General features: G+C 42.4%; 1 pseudogene across 1 annotated transcript; it reads right to left on the bottom strand.

The window, feature by feature from the left end:
* Positions 1–10,305: 10,305 nt before the first annotated feature.
* Positions 10,306–20,861, bottom strand: LOC308389639 (plasma membrane calcium-transporting ATPase 1-like; annotated as a pseudogene). The gene is made up of 15 exons: positions 20,852–20,861; positions 20,478–20,676; positions 19,865–20,125; positions 19,141–19,175; positions 16,004–16,107; positions 15,605–15,645; positions 14,957–15,100; positions 13,752–13,966; positions 13,118–13,397; positions 12,515–12,607; positions 12,198–12,389; positions 12,096–12,103; positions 11,416–11,461; positions 10,994–11,134; positions 10,306–10,473 (listed from the first exon to the last, which is right to left on the bottom strand). The product of its transcript is annotated as a plasma membrane calcium-transporting ATPase 1-like (transcript).
* Positions 20,862–22,848: the final 1,987 nt, after the last annotated feature.

Genomic DNA, 22,848 nt, shown 5'->3' with positions numbered 1-22,848 from the left:
TTCATCATAAAACCCAACAAAGCACCAGAGAAACATAAAGAACAATCTATCATTCAAAAATAAACCAAAACATAACAACTCAAATACTGGGTCAAACTGACACATGCTGTGCTAAGCTAGTATCAATTATGATATTCATGAGAAATAATTAAAAACCAATCAAGATGTTGTTTATCTGATTTTATCTGATTATGCAAACTGTTTTGACTGGTCAAAACTAGATTACAGATATATATAGATATTTAAATAGTCAAAATGATGTTATTATAAATATCCTGAATACAATCTGCGACTGGGCAGAACGTAATTACAGCTGGTGAAAAGGACATTGTTGATATCTATAATGTAAATTACAGATTGACTCATAAACGACTTGCATAAGACAGAGGAGCTGAGCCATTGTAATATTAGGTGGCGAGTTAGTGCAGCCGTGTGTGTCTTGCAGTGGCCTCGTGCCAGCCGGCCAGAAAAAGAAACAGTGAGCTCTGCTCTCATCTTCTGTTGTTATGGTTCAGTAATTCTCTGTCGTGCTCCATATGTGCTTGCAGAAGCCTTAAACTATAAATCATGGATGCCTGTACTGCAACTGTTAAAAGGAAAGTGTCTTACGTAATCCATTACAATACAGAAAAACATTTCTCTGCATTAATGTTTTCATGATAAACAGGCATGTGCTCAGATCAGACACCAGCAAATGGGCCCCAAGCTTTGAATACACTTCAGCTGCTGCGGCTCATATCACAGTCACACTCTGGGCACCTGGGTGGAGTGTAACGTATGAGGTCATCATGGCAGCTTCGGAAAAGTGTCATTTATATCAGAGTGCATGGAAAGCAGACATTAACAGCAAGATTTCTGACTTTGTTTGTCCAAAGTAGATACAGAGGGATTACTCGTGTCATTATTAAGGAATGAGCGATTTGATGAACTGGGAAATATGATAATCCCTTTGCCACCCCAAAGATAGGATAAAATGATTTCCAGCATATTTTTGTCCTCAACATGGTTACATCTATAGAAAAATACAATATGTAGATGGGATGCAGTGTAACTGTTTCAATGTGAACCGAATGAACGGTACTCAAACTGGCGTGAAATCATGAAATGAAAAATGCAGTCCTCCACCAAGGTTAATGCCTAGTCTTTGAATTTTTAAGCCAGTGACCCATGACAATTTCAAGGGGTTCTGCCTTTGACCATGCATCATTTTTCCACCATGTTTCATGAAATTCATGAAACTAGGCATGGCAGACGGACTGCACTGAACACAAACTTGAAGGGAAGGATTTTTCCTCTGCGATTATTGATTGGAGCTATAAAACATCAGAATCCACTTTAAAACCATTTTATTTATATAACATAGTAGCTATTTCTGATGTTTAAGGGGACCTAATCCACACGAGCCACAAGCTCAGGCTTCAAAGTATTTCTCTTGGATATTTGTATAGTTATACAGAATATAGCCTTAATGTGGTCATTGAAGCCCCACCCACATGCTGTTCAAACAGTCTGTTTATAAGAGAGCAAATCAGAAAAAGCTAAAACATTTAAAAGTTGAGTCCATAATTAAAAATTTGCAGCAGGAACTTCACCAGTTTTCCTTTAGAGACCCTATGAGGGGCATTTACCCCAGACAACATACCCCAGGTTCACTAGAGCACACAAACACCCACGACAGTAAGGTGGTGATTCATGATGATTCTAAAGTGAGGGGTTTCAGGCATGACCAACTGGGAGCAGACCTCAGGGCAGACTCGGGACATGCTGGTGTCTCTCTGCTTGCTTGGGAACACCTCAGGGTCCCACCAGAAGAGCTGGAGGAGGTGGACGGGGAGGGCAAGGTCTAGACACTTCAGCGTACGTTGTTGTACACGCAGGCAGCTCCAGTGCAGAGAACTGTGACATCTTCAGCTCTGTTTGTGTGAGAGCGAGAGAAGAAGGACAGCAGCACTTGGGGGAAGAGCTCTCGAGCTTATGAGCAAAGTGTCCCAGGAGAAAATTGCTTGTATGTGTAGACATGAGTAGCCCATACAAAATGTTGAAGTTTTGTGGGGTTAAATATTCCTCAGTAGAAGATTACTGAGGCTTAAGGAGAAATACAAGGATTTTGTAGTACAACCGTGACCTTGTGTCTTTGCTAAACGAACTGTTAAAACAGGACTTAATCATTTCAGGGTTTATTTAGAGCAGCTAGCATGCAGGAAAACCCACTTTTTATTTGTACATTACATACGTTTCCAATAAATATGAAGCCCACGGTGATGCTACAGATTTATAAGGCGGTAGTGGGTGGAGGTGAGAAAACCAATGGAAAATCAGACACAACAGAATGTCCCACAGGTGAGTGGGTTAATTGAACAAGTCTTTTGCAGGCAGCACTGCCTACCAGGATGAGAAAGAAACCTCTAAGTTCTGTTTCAGCAAAGGAGGCAACAAATCCCAGCAAGCCTCAGAGAAAGGTGTCCTTTTTCTTGTAACATTGAACAGTTTGGTTGCTGCAAATATAACAGAAACAAGTATCAAAGCTGAATATATGATCAAACAATACAACCTGCCTCTTTTAAGTTACCAGTAATAGTGGGGAGATTTCAAATGGGATGCTAATTAGGAGGTCGGTAACACTGCAAACCCATGCTCAATAATGATATAAGGCACTAATAAGGTGTGACTAAAAACACTGAACCTGGGAGCCATTCAAGGCTTTTGTCAGTGCAGGGACATATTAGGCGTTCAAAGGAATGTGAAGCAGCTAAATTACTCTATTAGGCAAAGTGATAACAGAGTGTTGTTGGTGGATTCGCTCACTGGACCAATGCCTGCGGGGAGTGAACGCCTTGCTGGGTCTCCACGGTGATGAGAGGAAGAGTTGAGGTATCCATGGGAGACAGTGGGTGTGAAGGGATCCCCGGGGAGTGCGGAGGAGGAGGAGGTGAAGGAGACCTTAATATCTATACTGCTACATTTTCAAAAACCCAAAGGAGAAAACAAAACCATGGGAAGAAAAAAAAACGTCACACCGTTTCTGTTTCACATTTTAATGGAAAGAATACAAACGAGAAATGAATGCTTTGGAGTTCTTCGCAGGCACTGAAAGTCATTAAAACTGTTGAACTTATAATACGTCATGTAAGGTGGCCGTGTCGAGACCTCTGTTGCTTCCCTGAAGCTAAACTTACACATTTGTCTTTTCTGTCAAGCTGAGAGCAACAAATTCAGCGCAAACATTGGAATTTATTTTGGTCCACCTGTAGGAGGTTCAATGAATTGTTAGATCACTCCAATAGCTTACATCATACTATGAAGTTGATATGACCGGAGACCCTGTACAGATAGCCTGGTCACTTCCATTTATTCCACAGGGTCCTCCCCGCCACTAACCTCCTGTGATCAGTGAGATGACTTTGAATGTCCCTCGCAACCGATGTTTCCAAATATTTAATCTGGAAACAAAAATGGGAAAATGCCTTGCATGCTCAGAAGTTAGCAACTTGTCAGTTACCCTAAAGTTTAACATCATTTTAATTCCTATCAGGACCACAGTTTACAAAATGAACTTCATGTTCATGATGTATGTAATCCATTTTCTTCTGCTTATCCAATTCAGGATCACCACAGGATCACAGAACTGTCACGGGCTGAGAGGTGAGGTACTTCCTTGGCAGGTCACCAGCCTGTTACAGGGCTAATGCTGAGAGACAGACAACCATTCAAACTAACATTTCACGTATGGACAGTTTAGAATCACCAATTAACTTAACATGCATGGATTTGGACAGTTTTAACCCCAAGTACCTGGAGACGACCCACACAGCCACAGGGAGAAAATGCAAACTCTACAAGGCTCCAGCTGGTGGACTCATACCCAGGGCCTTCTTGCTGTGAGGTGGCATTGCTAGTCACCACATGTCTATGCTACCCAACCTCATGCTGTACTCAAGACCATGAACTCATGGTCATAACTCAAAGGAGCCAAGGGCAATTTCCCCTTACATTACCGTTCTTTTACAAACAAAGCACTTCTATCAAACCCAAACCTGCAGTTCCTTGACTGGCCACCTGAGGCTAGTTCCACAAGCAGATCATTTCCCATAGACTCCCATGTTAACTGGCCACATTTACAGCATTAAAAACATATTTACAGGTTGGTACAAAAGTGGTTTTAACATCTGTGGATGGTTTACATGTTCGTAAAAACTTTGAGGGGGGTGAATTTTTTAACCACTCATCTACATCTACAGTATCACCAATGATAAATGAGTTAGGGCTGTGGCTCAACGATCAACAGGTATCTGGACGCAGGAAGCTGGAACTTCTGCTCATCCACATCTTCAAGTCATTAAACTGTCTCAGCTGTCCTACGTCATGCTGGCTATGCCCATGTTCTATACAGAATTGCCCCCTGCTGGCCATTAGAAAGAATCACTTCACTTTTCAGACCAGGATGTAACATCAGTGTTTTATACAGAATCTGTTGCATTAGTAAACTGTTAAAACATTGTCAACATTTTTTGTAATTTCAAATTGGATTTCATTATTTAAGCCTCATTTTGTTCATATCTGCTGTTTAGCACAGGATATGCATTGTGCAGTTTAACAAAGAGTTGTGTTTTGTTTCTAAAAAGCGCTGTCTACAACCTCTTGATGGGAGCAAAGAGAGTAAATGGTAAGGTTTTAGTTAGCTTAATAGACTGAGAGCACTGCAGAGCTTTAAATACTGTCTGTGTTTATTTACATGTTCACATTAAGCTTTATTTATCCTCTGACTCATCACAATACCATCCCTTCTTATAGCACACACACTCATCAGCGGTTTTGTCCCACTCTCCCTTGTAGTCTTGGTAGTGGTTTGGGTATAATTGGCTGCACTGTGTGTTTGTGTGGTTTCTAATGCTCTCCGGAGCACTGAGCGGTCAGCTAAGTCAGGGTTCATTAGTGAAGCAGTGGATCCACCATATTCCCTCAAGCATCTGCAACTTCTTCTACTTTGCTCTGTTTCTGTCTTTCCCAGAGTTATTATAGCGTTGTGTTTTTCTTCCACTTTAGTTTTTATTTTGTTGCATTATTTTCATTCGTTTTTTTGATTTTGTAGTTTTGCTTTCAATTGAGTTTGGTTTCATTTGAATATGTTGCCAGAAGTGGGGCTTACTTCAGCTTAGAAGTAATTAACCTTTGAATTCAATCCAGGTCTGGATCCGTGAAGCTTTGTAAGGATTCTTTATCACTGAAAGATACTATAGCACAAAATTCAATTTGAGTCATATCTTCACAAATGCAATACTGTGCAAAAAGCCTTGAGCCAACTCTCAATTCTTTATATTTTCTAGGAAAATGGGAAATAGGTGGAGCTATTCATTGAAATGTGCACATGGAAAAACAGGAAATAAGGCAACAACGGAGGTTTTGCGGTTGTAACAAGCTTGAAAGTCAATATTTGGTATGACCTTTATTGTTCAACACAGCCTGAACTCTGTTGGGCACTTTCTTGTAAAGTCGTCTTTAGGAATAGTTCTCCAGACTCCCTAAAAGATATTCAAAGCTCTTCTTGGGATTTTTCTGCTTTTTGCTTTGTTCCCTGTCAAATTGATCCGATATGAGCTGATCTATGACTGATTGTGTTTTGTTGTGTGCTTTTTTTTATCCAGGTTTGCTTGTAATGTATTGACAGTGTGTTTGGAAAATCAGTTCTCATGTAATTTGGCAAAGCTCAGCAAATTCTCACATTTCCCTTTGTTATTCCCTTTTTTACGACAGCTTATTGACAGTCATCCTTCCATTGAGAACATTTCAGATGAGTCTTCAGCGAACAGTAGATGGATCATCTGAGTTTCCTCACACTCCATAAGGTGTGGATCGAGCCTTGTTTACAGTATTGTAGATTACACACACTCAGATCCAACTGTTTGTGTCCACATTATTCTGACTGGATTCTAAAAACAGTTTCAGTTCAATGTGTGGATTCTGACCTTTTATTAAACCACTTCTGATCCCTTAAACACACCATATCTTGCTCCAGCAGGGCCAAATCAGGGTCATTGCAATTTTTTCCCCCCATCCTACTAAAAGCAGTAAATACTGCTTTCTGTGGTAATGCCCACCTATGTCCTATTACTACTTTCTCATTTTCAGAGATAAGGATGAGATGGAGAGAGTCCCAGAGGCTCCGCTCTTTTCCCACCACCTCTCTGTGATGTGCTCCGGGTGATGGATGAAGTGAGCCTCATCCAAAATCAGAGAAAATGAAGCTTTCATTAGACAACATAACCAAGCAGTTGTGAGCCCTCTCCTGAGTCCTTCTCTCCCAGCCAGCACTCAGACACATTACCTGCACCCAGACAACACAGCCTTTTAGATGAAATCAATGTGTTGTTCTCTCGCAGCCACCTCTGCACTTTCACACACTGAACCTCGACTCAATTTCCAGGACTGTCTGCAAGTGAGAAGGAAGTGACTGTTAAAGTAGCTGCTCACTGGTTTCTCCTGTGAGAGGGGCTTTGATGTCCTTCCGCTGCCTATTTTAGGAAAGAAAAAGATGGAGAGGAGAAAAGACACCAGGGAAATGAAACCTAACTGCATATATGGTCAATGATTATTGATTTATCTCTTGAGATCACTTGAATCAAGAGAAGAATGGGTTGGAGTTTACATAGAAAACAGACACAGCTGGCTGTAAATCTGAAGAGCACAAAAGGCTCAGCTTCTGTGGCTAAAATCTTCTCTCCATGCAGCAATTATGTAACCTGATTTGGAGCATTGGCACAGAAATTTCTGGGGAATCCATCCCCCTGGGCCATTTCTGTAGCTCTGTTTTAGGCACCGACGGTTCCTCTCTTTGAGTCTGAGCAGTTTGGGGTCATGTTGTACCGCCTCCTAACACGTTATAAATGAAATTTTAATGTAATTTTCTTTTGACAGACAGCCACATCGAGCCCTAGTGCGTACATGCCTGCAATCTGTAAGAGCACGGTGAGTTCAAGGTGAATGAAGGGTTGGACTGCATTCCCTAAGAAGTTGGAGGAAAGACCTACCTCTAAATATTGAGTTTACCTCTTTGACGAAGAGAAGAGAAGAAAAGAAAAGAAAAGAGGACCCTGAATTGCAGCAGAAGGAAAATTATAGCAGCTTAATTGCTACAGCTGTGATAAAATATTCAGCGTATTATAAAAAGATTGAAACTACATTTCTGTCTCGCTCGCTCCTCACTCTATCTTCTCACTGCCAGACAGCCAATAAGCCGTGCTTAAATATTGATGGAAATTTTCAGTGATTTTTCCCAGTTTAAAAAACACCTTTGATCTTCATTCATCCGCCCTTTCTTGTGTTTTTCTCTAATTTATTTTTCCTCTAGAGCCCGACATTTCCCAAGCACTCCATCGAAGATGAAGGGTGTATCTCGCTCATGCATGAAAAGCAAAGCATCTGTAGGTCATGATGACATTTTCCACACTTTCCTGTGGGCTATTCTTGTAAAATACTGCTTTGTGTACAGTAGATGTGTGTCTGCATGTGTGTGTGTGTGTTGGGTTACGTGTTAAATTACGGTGGCTGCTGCAGAAGCAATAAGGCAGTGTGGCCCTCCTGGTTCTTTATGGGTCAAGCCCATTTCAGTCAGCCATTTAATTAGTGGAGACTCACAAGCAAAAACAAATGGAGGAAAGATATCTCACGGCACACTCACTCCACACACAACCGTGGTTTACAACAGCAGGCATGCACAACTGACTCCACAGTCATAAACTTTAGTAGACGCACAGAGAGCAATGCATGCTCCAGTGTAAGGCATCGCACTTAGCAGTAATGAAATTTAAAAAAAAAACAGCCGTAATTCGTGTTTCCGTAATAACGTGTATTTTATGTTGAATTTAGGTCACCTTGTACATGTGCATATAAATGCATCCATTTCAGTAATTGCCTGAGAGAAGATGAAAAACTGGAGGCGGTAAGAAAACACAGACACAGGTGCACTGTTCAAAAAGTGGCTTTGACTGTACCAACATTTATATCAAAAAAAGGAATGAAAACAAGACATTTTAAGAGGTAAGTAGGACAATAAAACATGCCAAGAAATATTAAGAAATACTGCTCAACAGATGGGAGATGGAAAACTTAATAAACTGACCCACACAACAAGAATAACTCAGAGCAGACCATTATAAACACATAGGCAGGGAAACCACAATACAGAAAACATTCCCCCTCCTGCTGTCAGTAGATGGTTTGGTCCACCTGTTTAGTCAGGAGTTTTTTACCTAGCTCCACCCTCTGCATCCTCTTCAGTTCAACCAGGAAGGAGCATAGCAGCAAATAGGTAAGCAAAAAAGCCACAGGCATCATCATTTAGAATACATCACAGACAACAACAACACTTTAAAAATACATGAAAAGCACAGTCATTTCGTAATCATTAAAATGTGTTTTAAATGTGCAAACTGATGAGGAGTCATTTCAGAAATCATGACACACTGCTCTCCCTAATATAAGCTGCGTTTATGAGCTAGAAGTGTCGGTATCAGGGCGATAACGCTGCAATAACAACACAGAAGTGTTGCACAGGCTGATTCTGACCAGTCACCAAAGTCTGTTTCACATTGATCAATACCATTTTAAATGTGAGCAAACGCATGGTTCAGAGGTTGCTCGTGGAAAGATGAAGAAACTTTCCTTAACTTTATTTGCAACATACTGCTGTGGATGCCATATGTTGTGACACAGGGAATGACACATTTGATTATAGTGGACACCTGTGCCTTTCTCCTGCTGTTCATGAGACATTTACACCAGAAGTGTCAGTAGAAGTATAAGAAAAAAGAGGGAGAACCTCATTTATCGTGAGAATCGTTAACAAATGGGTCACCTGTAATTAACAGATGTTTTTTCTTGCATTTTTATTTAGGCTTTTAACAAGTTAGTGTGAGGATGAAGTCACTTAATGCAGTCAACAGCATTTTCTGTTGAAAGCAGAAAAAAGCGAATAGATCAGAGCTGCCTGGTTTATTTTTCTCTTTGAAAGCACATAGTTTGTCCTGACATAATTTAATTAATCTAAAGCACCGTGCCTCTCGCTCTGCTGGTATGAGTCAATGGACTCACCCCACAGTCTTTCTTTCTCTCATGCCTATAATAGTCTTTGAATAAAATGGTATTTATTTAATTAAACTTTGGATCTTTGTGTTAAATCGGATGGACAGCCTACACTGGTCTTCACAATCCACAGCAAAATAATACTGAGACACTGGGTTTTTGTTTTATACAAAGCCTGTTCTTGTTTGTAACAAATAACAAGTGATAGTATCAAAAACATGAATCCAAAAATAAAAGTTCCACTGGTCCAGCCAAACTGGAAATGCTGGCTCTTCGCCTGCTAAGAAGCAGCAGGTAAACCACTGCTTGCACTTGGGGTGAAGCGTAGCAAAACCTCAGTGGTCATGTGATGTGGGTGTTTTAAAGCACACCGAACTGCCTTCCTATAAGCGTAGACTGTAAAAGATGGCGAAAGCTGCCATGAGATCACCCACTGGTTTCTAAAATCTCATCTTGAAGCCTTGAGATGACAATTTCTATTGTTAAATGAAGTTTTTCATCTACCTTTTACCTTTTCTTTTCTTAGAAGTCTTCTTAGAAGTGTTTTGAAAACCACAGCTAACTTAATTTTTCTCACACAGAAGCTATGTCCATGATGTATACTGTCTCTTGTGGCTGTAGTTGGCTATTGTCTCTGGAAGCAGGATTGATTCTGCTTGACAGTGGGCCTCTGGAAATGTGCATTGTTCTTGCTGACATGTCTGTGTCCAAAACCAACTGTGGGGTTTTTTTTTATTAGTATTTCGAGTACCCCAGTAGACATTGGCAGTTTACCATGTCACACAGTGCTCAAGTCTTTTAAATCAGCTGTGAACTGAACTCCCATAAGATTAAAAGAAACTAAACCTGGCAAAAAAGCTTTTAATTAACAAAGAAAGTTTTATTAGTGGTTTTGTTAAAAACCTCAAAGGATGAAAAATGATACCACAATAGGAACAACTGTGCCTGTAATGGTTACTTGAGGGTGCTTCCTTAAGAAACCATTAGAGGAACTGAGTTTGAACACAGAATCCTGTGATATTATTAAGAGAGCACTTTAATCACGCTTCAGATCTGGATGAACAAAATGAAAATCTTTATTGACGTGCATGTAACGTGTTCAGAACAAATTGGCGCAACACTGTTCATCAACAATTTCAAAACTGGATTCTCTTAGGCTGATCCATTTTTGTATGGCTCAGTAGTATGTATGGCCACCTTATTGCCTGCATGCACACCCAACAAATTTCATTTTGTGGAGGGGCTGTTCCTGCCCCCGTTTTCATGGCTGACAGGGATCTGGCATATGAAGTCTTTGGGACAGTGCATCAAGTTTTGGATGGTGCTCTGAGTTTTGAATGTCTTCCTACTTTCACAGACTGACAGGCTGTCCCTGAAGGCCTTCATCACACATATCTGAGAGAGAGAGAGAGACTGTTAACTCAGATAGACCGTCATGCCCCTAGGTCTTACTTTCAACGGTGTAGATTCAGACATTCAATAGAGACATTGCAGTCAATTGTACCATATCAAGTTTTTGTTTCTGTTTTTGTTTTTTTAATGATCTTGAATATTTTCCATAATGATCAATGATGATGCTGCAGGACCATTAGATCTTCACTATATTTGATGCTGTCTAAAAGAAAATTGCCCTGTGAGGACATAAAAGTCACCTTTTCAGTTCTGACTGTGGACCGAAAAAAGCCCAAACTTAAAGGCCCCCATCACTCACCTAAAATCTGAGGCTAAGGTTTGGACCGTATGTAATATTTAAGACATCCTCACTCTGGATAATAATCCCTGTCCAAAAGGCAACTTGCACCAGTGTAGAAACTTAAAGCTTTGTAAAGTATTCTTAATGAGGTTGTTGAGGGAATTATATTTGAAAAACACGATCGCACACAGATTCATCTTGAAGTCTGAAACTACTGTAAACCTGCACCCTGACATGTCTGATGCCGTAGTACCAGAGCATCTTGCCTGTCTTTGGATCGAGGTCTCCGTGGTCAAGCACACTGTCACTATCGTCACCCTTGTAAGCAAACTTCAGCCATTTAGTGGGGACAGTTGAAACCAAAGGACAAAATTACAGCTATCAGACAACAGCAACACATCGTGTACCTCCACACATCCTTAGCTTGAAGGTGTACTGCGACCACCTGAAGGTTTGTTGTCTTTTGATGATCAGCTGTAAAGAGACCCATGTCATTATTCTTATTTTCCTCAATCAAGTATTTTGGTAGGTATTATTTTCTGATCTGCTGTTCACGGTGTTCTTTATGACTTGCCTGGTTGACTAATAAACCACCGGAAAGCGCAACAAAAGCTATATTTTAGTTTCATAATTTCATATCTCACCTGTGCCCACAGGAGGGTCCCAAAGCCCAAGAGGGTGTGGTTTTCTCTTCAACATTTAAGAGGTTACACTGATCATAAGTCATCTGTCATCTTGCCTGTCTTGAAAAAGATAAAGACTGGAGTCATTTGGCCACTGTTTTCCACTTTACATTAATGATATTGCTTATATTGATATATTCTTTAACCCCATTAATGTATTTTAACATTAGATCGATATCAGTGTAAATGGAGAAATTTATAGGCTATATAATTTATGATCATGTAATTTGTTTTCTTTTGTTGGCAAATCCTTTGAATCTACTATCGAACTCATTGCCAGACAGCAGTAATGGCAGAAACGTTGTCTTCTACTGCTTGGAAACTGTTATCCACACAGCCACAGTGCAGTACAAGACAGCCAATAGGCATAAAGTATTTGTATTAATTTGTCATTTAGAATAAACAAGCCGTACAAAATTCAGAGTGGGTAATGAACTTTACTCTGTTAAAATCCACTGCCATTTTTTGTATTTTATTAAATCCACAAGGAGAGAACTTGATAAATACAAACAGTAACACTTGTTTGTGTAATGTGTTACATATGGCAGTGTTTCCCAACCACTGTGCTGCAGCACATACGTGTGCTGTGGAAGATTATCTGGTTCCACCTGATTAGTACTCTTAGCCAGCGGTCCCCAAACCTTTCTTTCTGTTTACATGAAAACTGCACTTTAGTATGTAGCTGGTTAAATGTACAGCAGCTGTGATTTAAATTTCATACAGACAGTAGAGGCGGTTCTTACCTGGGTGATTCAGGCTCCAGTGAAGGCCACAATGACAGCGACCACATTGACGGTGAGCTGGAACTGCAAGAATTTAGAGATGCTATCGTAGACGTTTCTGGCCCACATAACAGCCTTGACTATGCTGCTGAAATTGTCATCTGTTAGGATGATGTCAGATGCCTCTTTGGCTACATCTGTGCCTGCGATGCCCTGTACACCATCACATGTAGGTTAGCTTATGAACCTGCCATTATTCTCAGAACTTCTGATGTGCTTAAAATGTTGTAACAAAGTATAAATAATTCCTAATATGCATTTACATCTACTGCAGTTACCATAGCAAAGCCAACATCTGCTTTTTGAGGGCAGGACCATCGTTTGTACCGCGACAACCTGCCTCCACTCAAAAACTGTGCTGTCAGTGATTCCTGGATAGACACGCGATACGTGAGGACCACTAGAAGCTCTAAAATGTCTCCTAAAAGGTACAATTTTAACACCTGAATTTCCGGTGGACCTAATGTTTGGGATGCGTTCAATGTAGGGAGAACTACAACAAGGAAGGATGAGTTCAACTTTTGATGTTTGAGTTCAAAGACCTTTTATAGAACACGTCTTACTCATCCAACGATACCTTGACATCAGACCAGAGCAGCAAGGGATTAAACCACCAAACTACTGATTAGTAGATATCCTGATAATCCTGCTTCCACTCATGTCAGACAAATTAGTCACCGATATATTTGAATTGCCTTGTTGCCTTACAGCAAGAAAGTCCAGAGCAAAGCAGAGAGAAAAATGCGGTATTTACTGGTGCTTTTTAGCTCTTATATCTGAACCTGTCTGTGCTCTACTTTACCAGTGGATCCAGGAGGCAGTGATCAGATAAGTTCTGACCTGCTCTGGCAGTTCTCCAAACTAACCCTACAAATGTTCACCAAGGTCTTTGAATGAATGGCTATTTTTACAGCTCACCATAATCTTAGAGGTGTAGGCACAGTTGACCCCGATGCCCCGGACCAGCAGGTCCAGGATGTTGGCAGGGATATGGTCTGGCTCTGGCACTGCTTTGTAGTGTCTGTTTGCAATGAAGGCTTGCACCACTGTCATACGGTTCATAGTTAGTGTGCCCGTCTTATCGGAGCAGATGGTGGTGGCGCTGCCCATCGTCTCACAGGCGTCCAGATGGTGGACCAAGTTGTTGTCCTTCATCATTTTCTGATCTAAGTGAGAGCGGTGTTACCCAAGTCTTAAGATTTTATTTCATTAACCAAAAACATCAGAGCAGAAATTATGGTTGATCTAATTTTGTTTAACGAGCATCAAAATAGTCTTAGTAGTACTATTTTAGTGGGGGTCATAGTTCCAGCTTAGCAGGAACACAATAAATAAAACTGTAAAAAGCACACCCACACACACTCATGCAGTTTTAAAAATACTAAATAGTGAAAACATTCATCTGGGAGCTTTCAAACATTACACTGCCGTGTAAGTTTCATGTGAAATAAAACATTTAGTCTAACAGACTGAAGAGTTCCCGTTGTCAGACTGTAATGCCACATACAAATACACCTTGACTGAATACGCTAGGGAGATGGTGACTGCCAGAGGGAGACCTTCAGGTACAGCCACCACGAGCATCGTCACACCAATGATGAAGAAGTTGACCAGGAACTGCACATAGATGGGCACACAAGCGTAGGACCAGACAACAACCTGGATCCAGAAGGTATCAATCAGGAAGCGAATGATGAGGATGAAGACGGTGAGAGCCGACATGATCAGACCTGAAGGCAGAGAAAGAGTAGGAAATTCGTCTGTGAACCTGACTGAGGGTACAAAAGGTGTTGTGGGTTTGCTGTGATCTGCACTGGACAAGGTTTAAAACAAACTTATACAGAAGCTATAAAATCCTTCTTACTGAGTCCTATACAGTCATATCTTTGCTATTGCAGATACAGTAGGCAAGTCGAATCCGTGTGTTTGATCAGTTGGTTGGTTAGCGGCTAGTCTTTTTGACCAGTGACTGTGTTTTCACGCCAACAGTTAGGAGTTCACCTCCTAAGGGCAAAACATTTTGTCATCTTAAATAAAAAGTTTAAGAGACAAAAAGGATGAGTTGTTTAGAGAGTCCTCATCCTGCTGTGGTTTGTATATCCCAACTGTGCATCCTTGATTACAGCTCCTCCTGGAGCCTCTTTACTCTCCTCGGTCCTCCACATGAATTTCAGGAATTAAGGCAGACTTCAGCATAGCGTATTAGGTTTGAGTTTTCTCATAGGTAGGAGACAAATCAGACAAAATTACTTGTCTTGTTGTCATCACAGTCATGGTTCGACAGTTCTCTAGTTAGTGTTGCTTATGACTCTGCTGTTCCTGTTTATTTTTCTTCTTGGCCATATTAGTCTTTTTTGTGTGCAACCTTTTTATGTCTTACCTTGTTTTTCTGGTTGAATTAATTATTTAGATTTATTCTGTCCACTGCGTCTGTGTTGCTTCCTGAGTTGTTAGAGTAAGAAGCAAACACAAGAACAAGGAAAGACTGGACCGCGCTCACTCTCCCAATTTGTCCCTCATGTGTATCAGATGTAGACTTTGTGGCTGTTTCAGTTCTATAAAATTTTTAGTTTGGGGTTTTTGTGTGTTTTAAATATTCACAAGCATGATGATGTATAGATGTGTGGTCTATTTCTTAGCAGAGAGGTGGGCCCATGCTCTCATATGCTGTTGACATGTCTGACTCTCAGTCTCCATCATTTATCAAACTCTGTTTGTACCTGCTTGGCCGATGTGCACAGCCAGCCTGGTGAGCTTCCCTTGCAGGATAGATTTCTCTTTTCTCTGTACGGGTTTTTTCTTCTCTGGTTCACTCTCAGTTTCGAGTGGTTGCATCTCCACAGCGGGGCCGTCCTTGTTTTCTGCTACAGTCGACAAAAGAAATGTCAATAAGACATTCAGCTTGTTTGTTTTGTTGTTTTTGTTTTTCCGCGTTTCCTCTTATAAAGGCTCTCCCTTAATTTTTTTTTTTTATCCTTGTGTGCCTAAATATACACTGATTCTTGACTTTAAAACCCTACCAGGAAGAGAGATAGGTTGTTACTCTCAGACCCTGAGTTTAACAGAAGTGTTCACTATGATGTGTGTTGACTGACTGCAACCTAAAGATTTTTTTAATCACTGTTAAAGTTTAAATAACTGGTGAGTGAGAACAGCTTGGATGTTAAAGTACTGCTCAGGCATTTTAAGCAAACGAGAATTAAATGACTTATGCTGTGCTTAAAAAAAATGTGTACATATATATTGCATCATAAAAAACACAAAGCTGTTTTTGGAGGGTGGTGTTTTTGGCTGCTGAATTTTTTTGATGTTGTGCTTTTGCTAAACTTTCAAACATGTGTCTGTTTATCTGAACCAATCATGCTTACATGTGCAATCACTCACTTCTAAGGTCTTATGAGCCAGCCAACTGATATCATGGTTATGTTAAGCTGAGCAACTACATAAATGTTATTAATGCATAATAACATAATCTTAATGTTATTATGCATTTTCTGCATTTTCATGAAATGCAGAAAATGCACTGCACAATGCCACTATTCATTCACTCTCACATTCACACACTGGTGGAGGGAAGCTACAGTTGTAGCCACAGCTGCCCTGGGGCAGACTGACAGAAGCGAGGCTGCCATATCGCACCATCGGCCCCTCTGGCCAACACCAGTAGGCGGTAGGGTAAAGTGTCTTGCCCAAGGACACAACGACCAGGACCGACGGATCAGGAGGATTGAACCGGCGACCTTCCAGTTACAGATGCGCTTCCCAACCCCCTGAACCACGGTCGCCCCAACATGAGGTCTTTGTCAAGTTTCTTCTTGACATGATCCAACTCTCCAGTTATGGAACTCTCGTCGACCTTAAGATCATTGCCCTGGCAATACACCAGACAATTACATCCACGCTCTTTGGTTCTGTCCACCAGTGCAAAAGTTTTGGCGCGAGATATGTGAAGACTTATCAAAGTGTCTGAAATGTAACATTCCAACCTCCCCCTTAGTGTGTTTACTGGGCAGCTTAGATAATGTCACTTCAGAAAAGAATATAGCCCATATGATTTTCACTGCCCTATGCATAGCCAAGAAAACTGTCCTCATGAACTGGAAAAATAAAAATAATCTTAATTCTAACCAATATAGAAATTATCTATTAGATTACATTAGTCTTGATACAGCCTCTGCCACCACATCAGATCAATTGCTCTGGACTCCTTTTATCAGCTCCATCACCTAGTGGGGGTGGGGGGTCATAATTTGGTCCCACCTTCACTGTTGTGATTGGTGTGGGGGTAGGGACAGGCTTAGGGCGTCGGGGGGTTCCCCGGAGGCATCTTCCTTGGGGGGCTCAACCCGGGGTAGCGGTCACGTCCGGTTGGGGGCTCTGTTGGCTCTCAGGTGACTGTTTCCTCGCGGCTGCGTGCAGCGGGGCTAGGGGAGGGTCTGTGCTGACGGACGTGGGTTACTGACCTGGTAGCCTGGCTGGCCCTGGGTGGGTCCGGGATGGGCGTGAGGTTCTGGGGGCGCTCCGTCTCTGGGCTGGGGCCCGGGCCGGGCCTCGGGGGCTTGGATCCTGGTTGGTGTGTTGCCGGGGTTGTGGGCGGGTGGGTGCATGGGGGCCCGGCCCTGGAGCAGGGTGCCGCCGGTGCGTCGAACCACCTGGGGGGCTCTTCAACTGGTGGGGGAGATGGTCACATCTTGCAGGAGCTTTCCTCTCTTCAGGAACTCTCTCTGCAGGAGGGGGAGATACAGGAGAGGTGGAGGAAGATCTCAGCCTGGGCGTTTACTGTCTTATGTAGTCTGGAAGATGAGTGGATGGTGGGGTGGGTGCAGTTTTCTCTGTGGTGGGGTTGGGTGGACTGTCCCGGACTCTGTGGGGCCGGGAGGCGCTGCTGCACTGGGCCCCGGTCTGGATGGGCCTGGGCCCCCTTTCCCTGGCGGGTCGCGGAGTGTGGGAGTGCCTACTGGGGTCAGCGGGGGAGCTGGCCCCAGGGAGGGGTTACCTGCCCCTCCCTTCCTTCCCTCCCCATCTCCAGCTGCCTCTCTCTTCCTGCTCCACCACAACCACCCACACATGCAGGGCCTTGGAGTAGGGGTATGTCACCAGGGTGCAGAGGAGGCTACCCCCCCCCCCCCCCCCCTGTCCCCTTCTGGCTGCCTCTGCCTCAATTTTATCCCACAACTTAGACATTCACATTATTCACACTCTCATTACACATACATATAGGATCTTGGGGGTGGGCACAATCACGGAGTCCAAATTACCATCAGGGTGTACACCTCACCCCTGGCGTCGTTGCCCACCTCTCAATTTTAAATACACTTAGACATTGAGGGCTATCAGGAGGGACTATGCGCTTACCTGCTGCTCCTTGGCAGGTAGCTCCATGCCCTCCTGGGTTTTAATTGCACCTTAGAACACACATGCATCAACACTACAATGAGCGGGTGGAGGGAGGTTTGGAGTCTTCTCCCACCCCCATTCTCTGCGGCCTGCTGGAGCGGGAGGGCTAGGTGGAGTTGGCCGTCCGACTGCGGTCTGGAGTGTGGGGCCTCCCTGCTGCTACGGAGTCGGGGTGGTCTGCCTCTCCCCACCGCAGGGAAAAGGGTAACACCACCTGGGTCTGGGTGCAGTTCCCCCCTCCAGGGGCAAGGGTACCTAGACCCGGTTTGTAGAGTACGCTTGGGGAGTGTGATCGTGTGTACAGCGTCTCTTTATGTCTGTCTCCACGTTGGTTGAGTGTGGAGTGAGTGCATATGAGAGCATGAGGGGGGGAATGGATGTTTGTGTCTGTGTGTGCCTGTATGTCTGTGTCTATATGTCAGGTTGGGTATCAGACGCCACCTCTCTGGGGACACCTCAGGCCCTCCAAGGTTTGGAGGCCTATCTCCACCTCCCACCACTTCCCCTGCCTGTGGCGGACTCCCTCAGGTGTCGGTGCGTTGGTGGTTCTTTGTGTCTGGGGGTGGGCGCCCAGGTACACACCGGCTCACTCCTTGGCGGCCGCTTATCGGGGCCTGGAGCCTGGGGCTCGCTCGGGCCCCTTCGGGGGTGGGGTGCCCCCGGCCTCTCGGCCTGGGGCTCGGTCACTCAGGCACAGCTGGCGGCCGGCGGAGCTCACGGGCGCGTCACTGCAACTCCCCCTGGCTTCTGCTCCGCGGCTGCTGAGTGAGCCCTCATCTGGGACTCTCCTCAGCTCTTACTGGAACAGTGGCGCGGCTGCCCCTCTGTTGGTCTTCCATGGTTTCTTGTGTTCTGGGGGCCTCTGGATGTCTGGAGTTTTGATCTCCTCCATACCTGCCTCACACCCTGGAGGACGGGGCTGTGGCCCCCCCACACTCCCTAGCAGATCGTTACATGGAGAAACCTTTGGAATACAAGCGCGCTGATCCACACAGGTATGCACACGGGTGTTCACTGCTCGTAGACCCAAATTACACCTTTCTTGGCTGCTACTTCGAAGCACATCTGTCCTGCGTGCTGCACAACAACATTGAATATTTAGTATTTACTGCTGTTTACACTTAGCTAGATTAATGTGATGGTGTTGTGTTTAGTATGTTGCTTTGTTTCTTTCTTTTTTTTTGTCTTTTTTGCTTGTTTTCTATTCTTCTCTCAACAGGTGATCCAGGAGATTTTTTTTTCTCCCCCCTTTCTCACTGTCCCTCTCCCCTTCTGTTTTTCCTTTCCTATCTCTCACTCATGTCTGTCCCGTCTGTAACATCTGAAAATAAAATATAATAAATAATAAAAACAAAGATCGACCAAATGGACCAATACGGCAATGCCACGATGATCCATTTGGCAAAGTAAATCCATTGGGTATCCTTGTTGGTCTTCAGACAACAATTCTGATGGCTAAAGAACCAAATGGGACAGGCGGGAAAGAAAAAAAAAAAAGATCATTGCCCTGAATCAGGACACCGTCAGCAGGGAGGAGGTCACCTGGAATGCCAACACCTAGAGGTAATAACTGTTTCGCCACGTGATTAACTTTTTGTTTGTTTGGGTTTTGGGTTTTTTTTTTGTTGGTGTCTTTGGCTTGTTTTTTGCCTAAAAAGTTAAAAGGTCCCCATTTGGATCCTGGAAGGAGATATAAATCCCTTCAGGGTTGCATCAGGCACTCGCAGTAAATCAAGCATGAGTTACCCAGGTGAAAACCTCTTGTGAATAAGAAAGCAGCCGAAAGTAGTTTTCTTTGCTGTCTTGCACTTTCTTACATGACATTCTGCACCAACCTAGTCTTTATGATAATGTGTAACCTTTTAGCTGTTATTAATTCAAGCATGAGCAGAATCACTCAGATTGGAGAAATTTAATATAAAGAGATAATTAAATTGCTCAACTAGCTAAGAATCAACCTTCGTCTACAGATGGATGTTAAAACTATCTTGCTGGTACAGACTGACATGTGTTCAAGTAAATAACCTGTAAAAGAGATTTTTATTCTTTCATGTCATATTTTCTGATGGGGTTTGGGGAAATCAAAGTTAATATATATTCTTTAAAGTGAAGCATTAAATAAATAACATCTCTGGTATCATTACTGATGGTCTGATAAGAGAGTGTTGGAGTGAGTGACTCGTAGAAATCATGCTTCGACAACACCAGCTGTGTGAAATCAAATTTCTTACCATATTTGACTTGTGTTATATCACCAACCATGATCTCGGACACTTTGATCTGGATCATCTGCCCCCACCCCCCAGATCACTGTGAACTTCTACGCCTATTCAATGCACTTCTGGAGGCCACAGAACTGCTTTTCCTTACTCCACTCATTGAAGGCCGTCACTAGTGCCACAACCATTACAGACAGGAGAATGGCAGCGCCTTCGATCCATTCAGCCTCTGCTTCACCTTCATTCTCCACAACGGTAGCTCAATGCCGCAGTCTGCAGGGTGTATGAATGTGAGAGTGAATGAATAGTGGTATTGTAAAGTGCTTTGGGTGCCTTGAAAAGCGCTATATAAATCCAATCCATTATTATTATTATTATTATTATTATTATTATTATTATTATTATTATTATTATTATTATATACACAGGCTGAAAGTTTACTTTGATGAACAGGCACTTCTGAACACCACACACACACACACACACACACACACACCATGAGTGCAGTGTCACACGCCTCTTGCTAAGCCTGCTGGAAAAAACTGCTTTGTGCTTTTCTGTTCGAGACTCTGGCTTACAAAAATCTAAACTCCTTCCTTATTTTGAGTAAATTAAATATACTCACTGTGTCTTTCAGCACTGGGTGGATGGTAAAAAGAAAGGCCAAGCGAAATGATGGCTGCCATAACCAGGATAATGAGAGTGATGTCCTGCAGGGCTGCCCACACCAACTCCAAAAAGTTTTTTTGGCTTTTTAGGGGGGATAACATTTGCTCCAAACATCTCCATCCTCCTTTGTAAGTCTTCTGGGTTTCCATCCAAACCTGCAGCAGGAGTTACAAAAACATTACAACTTCTATTCACTTCTATTCTATTTTCTATCCAGGTATGCTTTTACTGCGTTGGCAGCGTGTTTGGGATCAAACATGCAGCCTGTTTTATTCTTGTCACCATGGGGTATGTTAGTATATCTGAATCAAACTTGTGCAATCTGCATACCTGCCCCCATTTCTCTATTGAAGGAAACCCATTTACCTCCTGGTGACGTGTAGATGCATCTATGGCATCAGTTTCACAATCCTAGATAACTGCCTTATTATCGCATTCACAAACCACACTGCCCACTCGCTCAGCAGGGAATAACAATACCGGAGAGGGATTAAAAAGGTCAAAGCCTCCTTTCTATTCTCATTTGGTATTTTAGTATTTCTTCATCTATTTTTTTTTTTTTTTTTGTTTTATTGTAATTCTAAGCATTCTGTTGTTCGTATTTATTGTTGTTATACTACTCACATGTCCTGATGTGTAAGTTAAGGAGCGAAGTGCCACATATTTCAGCAACATTTAAAATATGATTGGACTGCTGAAGAATGTAACTCGTGGTTTCAAACAGCCTTTAAATACACACAGTATTTGTAAGGACCTAGTCTCTAAGACTGAGACTGTTTTAAGACAGTGACCTCACATTTTTTTAATCCCCATTAAACAATGATTAAATTAGTCATCAGGAACATCCTGAGAAGTAGACTATTATTTAGAATAAAAATATTTTACTTTCACTAGATTTAAAGAAGTGATCAGACAGATCTGTTGCTTTGTGGGGTTGAGAAATACTTTCTGTTGGTATAAAATATAAGATTACAATATTAATTTGTCTAATAAAAAATAGCAGCAACATGGCAGCAGCTAAAAACTACGGTTTCATCTGAAAACAAGTGAGTGATGGATCTGAGGCTATGCTCATCTTTTGTATGCAGCCCATAGTGGAAGTAACATACCTCTGTTAGGTGACGACTTTAGCCTGGCACACAGTACTTTACTACACTCCTGTGTAGTAAAGCCCGCACTTATGTTGTGCTGACTCTACAATACAAAAACTTAGCTGAGTTAAAATACAGCCAATGCTAGAATAAAAACTCTTAAAGCACTTCAGAAGGTCTGGAGAACTGTGGCTTAAAACCACCTGAAAAGAGTTAGGGGGGAAAACAGGTGGCTCCTTGGAACCAAAATATTTTTTAAGGAGTGGTGACTCATTTATTTTCAACCAATTTCAATTTCAATTTTATTTCTATAGCACATTTAAGAGTCACAGGTACAACAAAGTGCTTCACAGACGAGCCATATTTGCAGATTTACAACAAAAGAAAACAGTCAACAACAAAGAAATACAGTTATAGGATGGTAATATTATAACAAGCACGAACCGGGAGGAAATTATACTAAGTAGTTTGAAAGGCGAGCTTAAACAAATGGGTTTTTAACCGTGATTTGAAAGATTGAATAGTTTCCGACGCACGGACATCAACTGGCAAGCTGTTCCAAAGTTTTGGTGCAGCAAAAGCAAAAGCACGATCCCCTTTCGTCTTTAGTCGAGACATTGGTTGCATTAGGAGCCCCTGATTAGAGGATCTGAGTGCCCTTGAGGGGATATATAAATTAAGAAGGTCAATCAGATAACTAGGTGCCAGGTTATTTAAAATTTTAAAAGTGTATAAAAGGATTTTAAAAACAATACGGTATTTGACAGGAAGCCAATGGAGGTTAGCTAGAATAGGAGTGCTATGATCCTGTCTTCTAGTGCCGCTTAAAAGGCGTGCAGCGGCATTCTGGACTAATTGTAGGCGTTGGATGAGGGACAGTTGCAGGCCTAGGTAAAGAGAATTACAATAGTCCAGCCTAGAGGTTATAAAAGCATGAATGAGCCTTTCAAGGTCCTTGTGTTGTAAGTAAGGCATTGCCTTCGAAATTTGGCGTAGTTGAAAGAAGCTGGTTTTTACTACTGCAGCCACTTGCTTATCTAATTTGAGGGAACTGTCCAGCACTACTCCAAGATTTCTTACAGTAGACGATAGGTGACTGGCATAAGAACCTAAGGTCTCCGATAGCTGTTTCAACGGCATGTGGCTACCAAAGACGATCATTTCTGTTTTATTTTCGTTGAGGGTGAGCGAATTATGCAGTAGCCAGTCTTTGACGTCACACAGGCAGTTAAGCAA

Source organism: Rhamphochromis sp. 'chilingali' (genome assembly GCF_963969265.1).
Source record: "Rhamphochromis sp. 'chilingali' genome assembly, chromosome: 21".
NCBI classification, from domain to species: Eukaryota; Metazoa; Chordata; class Actinopteri; order Cichliformes; family Cichlidae; genus Rhamphochromis; species Rhamphochromis sp. 'chilingali'.
This window is presented reverse-complemented; position numbering and strand designations above follow the sequence as displayed.